This window comes from Geotrypetes seraphini, chromosome 2 (genome assembly GCF_902459505.1).
Source record: "Geotrypetes seraphini chromosome 2, aGeoSer1.1, whole genome shotgun sequence".
Lineage (NCBI taxonomy): Eukaryota > Metazoa > Chordata > Amphibia > Gymnophiona > Dermophiidae > Geotrypetes > Geotrypetes seraphini.
In genome coordinates this window covers 514859602-514868044 of record NC_047085.1, presented here as the reverse complement: position 1 = coordinate 514868044, position 8443 = coordinate 514859602, and positions in this window count along the sequence as shown.

The window sequence follows — 8443 nt, the reverse complement described above, 5'->3', positions numbered from 1 at the left end:
GTTCCATTTTTCCTTCTACCTCAAACATCTGGTAATGCAACTCTCCGCCATGCAAAAATACATGCCAGAGCATAAAGTTCCACTTTTCCAACAGCATGTCTCCAGCCTGCTTCAACTGAGAAAATTTATGGTGCGCTCTATCTATGACTCTTTTGAGCTCACCTCCCGTGCATCGGCCATCGCTGTGGCTATGCGCCGTCTGGCCTGGCTCAGGGTCTCTGATCTGGATGTAAACCATCAAGACCGATTAGCCAACGCCCCATGCCTTGGTGATGAATTATTCGGAGAGTCCCTGGATACCACCACGCAAAAACTCTCTGCCCACGAAACCAGATGGGACACTCTTATTAAACCTAAGAAAAAGGCTCCACCTGCTCGTCCTTACAGGCCACAGACCTCATACCAGCGCAGGTTCTCCGCTAGGCCGCTCAATCCACCTCCACAACAACCTAGGCGGGCCCGCCAACACCAGCACGCCCAGGCTCGGGCCCAGTCTACCCAACCGGCCAAGGCTCTTCCTCCTGCCAAACCCTCTCAGCCCTTTTGACTCCTCTCTCCAGGGCTTAGCCAGTCTTCCACCCTCATTGCCTCTTCCTCAGCCAATCGGAGGCAGGCTCCGCATCTTCGTCAGCCGTTGGGAGGTCATCACATCGGACCAGTGGGTCCTAAACATCATCCGCCACGGCTACTCTCTCAACTTCCAGACTCTTCCACCAGACAATCCTCCCGTAGAGTCTGCTTCTCTTTCAGCTCAAACCCCCCTCCTCCTGAGGGAGGTCCAATCCCTCCTTCTTCTCAATGCCATCGAAGAAGTACCTCTGGAACAAAGGGGCCGGGGATTCTACTCCCGTTACTTTCTAGTTCCAAAAAAGACAGGAGACCTGCGTCCCATTCTCGACCTCCGGGACCTCAACAAGTGTCTCGTCAAGGAGAAGTTCAGAATGCTCTCCCTTGCCACACTGTATCCTCATCTCTCTCGGAACGACTGGCTATGTTCCCTGGACCTCAAGGAGGCCTACACTCACATCCCAATCAATCCGTCCTCACGTCGCTACCTACGATTCCAGGTGCACCATCGCCATTATCAGTACAAGGTGCTACCTTTTGGCCTGGCCTCATCACCCAGAGTGTTCACCAAATGCCTGATTGTGGCGGCGGCCTTCCTCCGGTCTCACAACCTCCAGGTGTTTCCCTACTTGGACGATTGGTTGGTGAAAGCACCTACGTCTCCACTTGTGCTACAAGCCACTCATCATACCATCTCCCTCCTCCATCTTCTGGGGTTCGAGATCAACTACCCCAAGTCGCATCTGCTTCCCACACAGCGACTTCAGTTCATCGGAGCCGTTCTCGACACCACCCTAATGAGGGCGTTTCTCCCCTCCGATCGTCAGCGAACTCTGCTCCGCCTGTGTCGTCAGGTGCTCCTTCATCACTCCATTTCTGCCAGACAAATGATGGTCCTCCTGGGCCACATGGCCTCGACGGTGCATGTGCTTCCCCTGGCACGACTCCACCTCAGGACACCTCAATGGACTCTGGCCAACCAGTGGTCACAGACCTCGAATCTTCTTTCTCATCCCATCTCTGTGACATCGTCTCTTCAGCGATCTCTACAATGGTGGTTGGACTCCTCAAATCTTTCCAGGGGCCTTCTTTTTCATCTGCCCCCGCATTCCATGATCATCACCACGGATGCCTCCCCTTATGCATGGGGAGCTCACCTGGGGGACCTACGCACCCAGGGTCTTTGGACCCCGCAGGAGCGTCTTCATCATATCAACTTCCTGGAACTACGAGCCATGTTCTATGCTCTCAAGGCCTTCCAGCACCTTCTTTGCCCTCAGGTTCTGCTCCTGTGCACGGACAACCAAGTTGCCATGTACTACATCAACAAACAGGGCGGCACCGGATCTCGCCTCCTTTGTCAGGAGGCTCTTCGCATTTGGACCTGGGCCACGGCCCGCAGTCTCTTCCTCAAGGCTGTCTACATCCAGGGCGAGCAGAACTCCCTGGCCGACAATCTCAGCCGCATCCTTCAACCTCACGAGTGGACTTTGGACCCTCCCACGCTCCACTCCATCTTTGCTCGCTGGGGCACTCCGCAGGTGGACCTATTCGCAGCTCCTCACAACCATCAGCTGCCCCAGTTCTGCTCCAGACTCTTCTCTCCTCATCGTCTGGCCCCGGATGCATTCCTTCTCGACTGGACGGATCGGTTCCTCTATGCCTTTCCTCCTCTACCTCTGATGTTGCGGACTTTATCCAAACTCCGCAGGGACGGAGCCACCATGATCCTCATAGCTCCCCGGTGGCCTCGTCAACACTGGTTCTCCCTTCTACTTCAACTCAGCTCCAGGGAGCCCATTCCTCTACCTGTGTTTCCTACTCTACTTACACAGCAACATCAGTCTCTACTACATCCCAATCTGTCTTCCCTCCACCTGACAGCTTGGTTTCTCTCGGGCTGACCTCTCCAGGAAATCTGTCTCAGCCTGTCCGTCTCATTTTGGACGCCTCCAGGAAACCGGCCACCCTCCAATGTTACCATCAGAAGTGGACCAGGTTCTCCTCTTGGTGCCTCCGTCATCATCACAATCCCACCTCCTTAGCGGTGGAAACTGTTCTGGACTACTTACTCTCCCTGTCCAACGCAGGCCTCAAGTCTACCTCAATCAGAGTCCATCTCAGTGCCATCACGGCATTTCATGAGCCTGTCCTAGGAAAACCTCTCACGGCTCACCCTCTGGTTTCCCGATTCATGAGGGGCCTCTTCAACATCAAACCACCTCTGAAGCCTCCTCCGGTCGTCTGGGACCTGAATGTGGTTTTGTCTGCCCTCATGAAACCTCCCTTTGAGCCACTTGCCACAACTTCGCTCAAATTTCTGACATGGAAGGTTCTTTTCCTCATTGCCATCACCTCTGCCAGGAGGGTTAGTGAGCTTCATGCACTGGTTGCCGATCCACCGTTCACTATTTTTCACCATGACAAGGTGGTTCTGCGCACCCATCCAAAGTTCCTTCCAAAGGTGGTCTCAGCTTTTCACCTCAACCAGTCCATTGTTTTGCCTGTGTTCTTCCCGAAACCTCATTCACATCCCGGAGAACAGGCATTGCACAGTCTTGACTGCAAGCGTGCCCTGGCTTACTATCTTGATCGTACAAGGGCTCACCGCTTGTCCCCTCAGCTCTTCCTGACCTTCGACCCGAATCGTTTGGGTCGACCGGTCTCTAAACGAACGCTATCCAACTGGCTTGCAGCTTGCATTGCGTTCTGTTACGCTCGGGCCGGTCTGTCACTAGACGGTGCTGTCACGGCCCACAGGGTAAGAGCTATGGCCGCTTCTGTTGCTTTCCTCCGTTCCACACCCATTGAGGAAATCTGCAAGGCGGCCACCTGGTCCTCAGTTCACACATTCACTACTCACTACTGTCTGGATGCTTTCTCCAGACGGGATGGGCACTTCGGCCAATCTGTACTTCAGAATTTGTTTTCCTAATGGCCAACCATCCCTCCTCCCTCTTTGTTAGCTTGGAGGTCACCCATGCGTAAAGAATATGCTGCCTGCTTGTCCTGGGATAAAGCACAGTTACTTACCGTAACAGGTGTTATCCAGGGACAGCAGGCAGATATTCTTACGTCCCACCCTCCTCCCCGGGTTGGCTTCTTAGCTGGCTTATACTAACTGGGGACCACGCACTCCTCCGTCGGGCGGGAAGGCACTCGCGCACGCGCGGTGCGGCCAACTAGAACTTTCTAGTAAAAAGGTCCGTACCGTGGGCTCCGTCGGTGACGTCACCCATGCGTAAAGAATATCTGCCTGCTGTCCCTGGATAACACCTGTTACGGTAAGTAACTGTGCTTTCTTGCTCTGTATTATTTGTATTTATAAAATGACAGTTGTCCTTTCCGTCCCATTAGTCTCGTTTGCCCTATGTAGAGTAGGAAGGGGGGGGGAAGTTTGGTTGCTATTACTCTTCTTCTGTACATGCTTGTTATATTATTGTATATGATGCATCATTGTTTGTACTGTGCACCTAGGGGGTCCCCTGGCGTTGTATTTGCTGTTGTTTGCATCAATTAAAATTGTTTGAACCTAAAATGACAATTGTACAGAATATTGTTTCTTTTTATACTTTAATAAAATACGTTCAATATAAAATCATAACTATTTGAGGCTTGTGCAGATGGGGTCAAATTGTTCACGGAGACCGAGCTGTGTGGACGGGGCGGAGACGGAGTTTTTTTATTTCAGTCTTAGTAGTTTGCCGGTCCACAAAATAATTCTTTTATTTCCACCGGTCCATAAGTGTAAAAAGGTTGAAGAACAGTGCTCTAAGCTCTTTCCTGCTAACCCATACGAAGGGCTCCTTTTACAAAGGTGCGCTAGCCGAAAAACTACCGCCTGCTTAGAAGGAGGTGGTAGCGGCTAGCACGCATGGCATTTATTCCGCGTGTTAGGGCCCTAACGCACCTTTGTAAAAGGAGCCTTAAATTTAACATTCGTTTGATATTATCTATTGTTTGTTTGCAGGGAACAAATTCCACTTGTTCAAAATGTACGAATGGGACGACTGTTTTGCCAGACAAATAACCAGGATTTTTGCCATAAAGTTAAGGTCCATATTTAGTAGTGATATTGGTCAGTACAAAATGCAGAAGGATTCATCCCTACCGGGTTTACATAATATAGTAATCCCTGCTGTGTTCATTACCTTGGGTACAAACCCTTCATCCCTAAAGGAATGAAATACTCTGGATCATAAGCAGAACCAGCTGGACTGCAAATAGTTTAGAACGTCACATCATAAGAGTTGCCATACTTGGACTGTTTCTAACAGTGACCAAGCCATGTTATGAGTACCTGGCAAAATCCCAAGCAGTAAAACAGATTTTAGGCTATTTATCCTAGGAATAAGCTATGGAATTCCCCAAGCCATCTTAATAATGGTTTACGGCCTTTTGTTTTAGGAAGCTGGCCAAACCTTTTTTAAACCCTGCTAAGCTAACTGCTTTCACCACATTCTCCGTCAACAAATTCCAGAGTTTAATTAAACACCACGGTTGTCCAGAAAATCTTAAAACTGTGCAAATTCAAGTTTTTTCCCATGAATTTTATTGTACTTAATCAGAAACTAATTTTTGGAAGTTTTTTGAAATCCATCCTGGGGTCGCTCAAAGCCGCTGGTTGCATAGAGCTCCATTTTTCTTGGAATTTGCTGCTGTTTTTGTTTGATGTAGCAAATTTCTTGGTATTATGGCTGCGGCTTTTGTGTTTTCACACTCTGCAATAATGCATTGATGAAAACACATTTTATACAAAAAATCTAGCAGTATTTTATTAAATGAACCTTCAATATTTGCACTTTATTGGGGAAAATAACAACAGAATTTTTTTAAAAAATTCTTTATTTTATTAATTGTAACAAAAATTAGAATATTAACACCATAATTTCAATACAAAATATAAAATATATTCAGAACAGTAAACTAATAAATTAGCACATCTTATCTTCCCAACAACTAAAACAATCCCCCCCTCAGGAGACCTGGATTCCAAATTCGTAAGGATGGATTGGTGTACCATTCAAACCTTTCAAAGACCCTCTCTTTCCAATTCAATAAACCTCTCCCAAATATCTCTGCATTTCGGCCACTGATTTGTTAAAAGGGCCGATAATCTATATTTTTCACAAACTATTCCTAAACGGTCTCTCCTATATCTAATGGGGGCTATATTTGAAGTACGCCATTGCTGAGCCAGTGTCAATCGAGCAACTATAAATGTCAAATCCATAAGTTTGGGTTGAGAGGATGTTAGCCCCTCCACTCCTACTCCCAGCAGTGCTTTTTCAGCATTAACTTTAAATGGAGTTTGGATTAACTTACTCGCATAGTAAAATTCCTGCTGCTCCCAGTACTTCTGGACCTTTTGGCAATTCCACCAAACCCTTTCCAACAGGCAACATTATCTTCCCTAGTATATTTGCTAATTAAAACCGGAGTATCTCAAGAAGAAAATACCACCTATTTGAGTCACTCCAGGTTTTAAAAGTAGAAATTCTTTCCTTCTTTTTTGAGTCTCTCTAGAGACATCAGGGAAAATCTGAATGTGCTGTCCCAGGAAGTCTTTGGACCTATTTTTAAAGAAAAGTTTCAATATCCAATCCTTGTCTGGGGCCAAAGCGACAGACAACAAGAGAGTGGCTGGAACGGCCAGTTCTCTATCTGATTGTTCTAATATTGCGGAAATGAGATATCTTCTTGAGATATCCATGTAAATGTGTGGTTAGATATTTATCATTGAAGTATATTTTTACAGAGCCATCTCAATTAATTGGTTTTCTCTCGGGGAAACGTCTTGAAAAAGGAATAAGAACAATAGCGCCCATGGAAAGTTAACTCCCTGCACTTTAGTAAGACATGGACTTTTTCTTTTAAATTAATTTGTATTACATTTGTTCTACTCTTCAATCTTGGATCCAATAATTTTGAGGACTAGTGTGAGATCAGCTAGGATATTATTACTTTATTTAATCATTTTTATTTTTCAATTGAACTATGATTGTGGTATATCTTAATCTTGGAATTTCAGTTTAGTACGTTGTTTGATCTCACTTTACTGTGCAAGATGTATATGCTTGGTGATATTGTAAAATTCTATAAATAAAAAAAAAAAAAAAAAAAAAACCAAACTGGAGTAATATACCATCGCACTAAGAGTTTAATAGCATTTTCCCCCAGTGAGGCTGCTCTGGCTATTTGGAAAAGGTGCATTCCAATTGTCCCCCACTCATCAGTTTGACCATTCCTTCCCCAGATCTTTTTCCCATGCTTTCATATATGAGCTTTTCACTTCCTTATCATCATGTATAATTCTATATAACCAAGAAATACATCCTTTTGCAACTGAGTTTTCTATTCCCTTTTCAAATTCAGATTTCTTTAAGACTTCTTTGCCTTATATGTCAAAGATGTAGTTTTCACCTGTAGATAAGGATAAAGATCTTTCGTTTCCAATTGATATTGATCCTTAAGGTCTGCAAAGGCTTAACCTCCCCTTCGTCAATCAAGTGTCCAAAACATTTCAGACCCTTTGCCTCCCACTAGAGAATGACACGGTGACAAAATTCATCACCGTCCCCGTCCCCGCGGATAACCGCGGGAAACCATCTTCATGTCATTCTTTAAGGATAGAGGGAAGAATCAGAGTATGAATGGCCACAACCACTGACCCGCAAGCTTTGCTTTGAAGAATGCTGAGATTGAGCAGCAACATTCCAGAGCAGATATTGTGATGTCATAATGCCTCATTCCACCAGTGCCTAAGAGCCAATCACATCAGTGATGTCACAATGGCTTCATTATCCTTGGCTCACGTAAGAATCAGAGTATAATTGGGCACAACCACTGACCCGCAAGCTTTGCTTTGAAGAATGCTGGTGTAGAAGGACCGAGGCTGAAACAGACACTACAGAATGACAGTCTCTGGTATCCAGAGCAGATATTGTGATGTCATAATGCCTCATTCCACCAGTGCCTAAGAGCCAATCACAGGGGGAGGAGTTCTAACCTCCAAACACAACTTGGACTTTACTCACAAATTTACTCCTCCCCCTGTACTCTTTTAAACCAGACAGCTGATGCTATGTTTTCTCTGACAGTTTAAATTCACAGCACCGACAGCGTTCTTTTGACGATGTTACCACATCGCAAACTTGAAGCATTCTATCAGCATTGAAAAGGTTTTTCAATTTACATACAATAGGGTCTCCTGAAGAAGGAATCGAAACGGGGCCACGTAGAGACCCCGAACCTGTTATAAACTGAATTATCAAACTGCTCTCAATTTTCTCACAGAGCGATGTTCATTTGAAAAGATTTGTAAAGATAAGAAAAAACAAAGTATTTTCATACAAGTGTTTGAAAGACTGTAAAGACATTTATTTATTTATTTACTTTTGTAATCAAACTTGGAGCGTAACCAGCACTAATAAAGTTGCAACGACTGAAAAATATACTTTGGTTCATCACTAGAGGGCGCAACTCTCTTCTTGAAGAACTCTATACCTCTGAGTGACTTTCAAACGTTACGGTTGCAATCCTGAAGTTTGGTTACCAATTTGAATGATTTTTCTATGTAGCATTCTGTAATTTGGCTGGTTCAGTTTTCTCAGAGGAGGGGATCTTGGGGAGAGAGGGCTGTGGCTCACTGGTTCAGCTGCTGCCTCTATGTGAGATCAAATCCCAGTGCTGGGCAAGTCACTTAATCCCCCAGTGCCCACCTCTTTGAATGTCTGCTTTGAAATGCCAAAGTGACAAATAGGCAGTTTACAAGTCCCCATTCCCTTATTCTGTGAGATTTATATCAAATGACAATTGTACAGAATAGTTTCTTTTTATACTTGAATAAAATTCAAGTTCAATAATTATTCGAAGC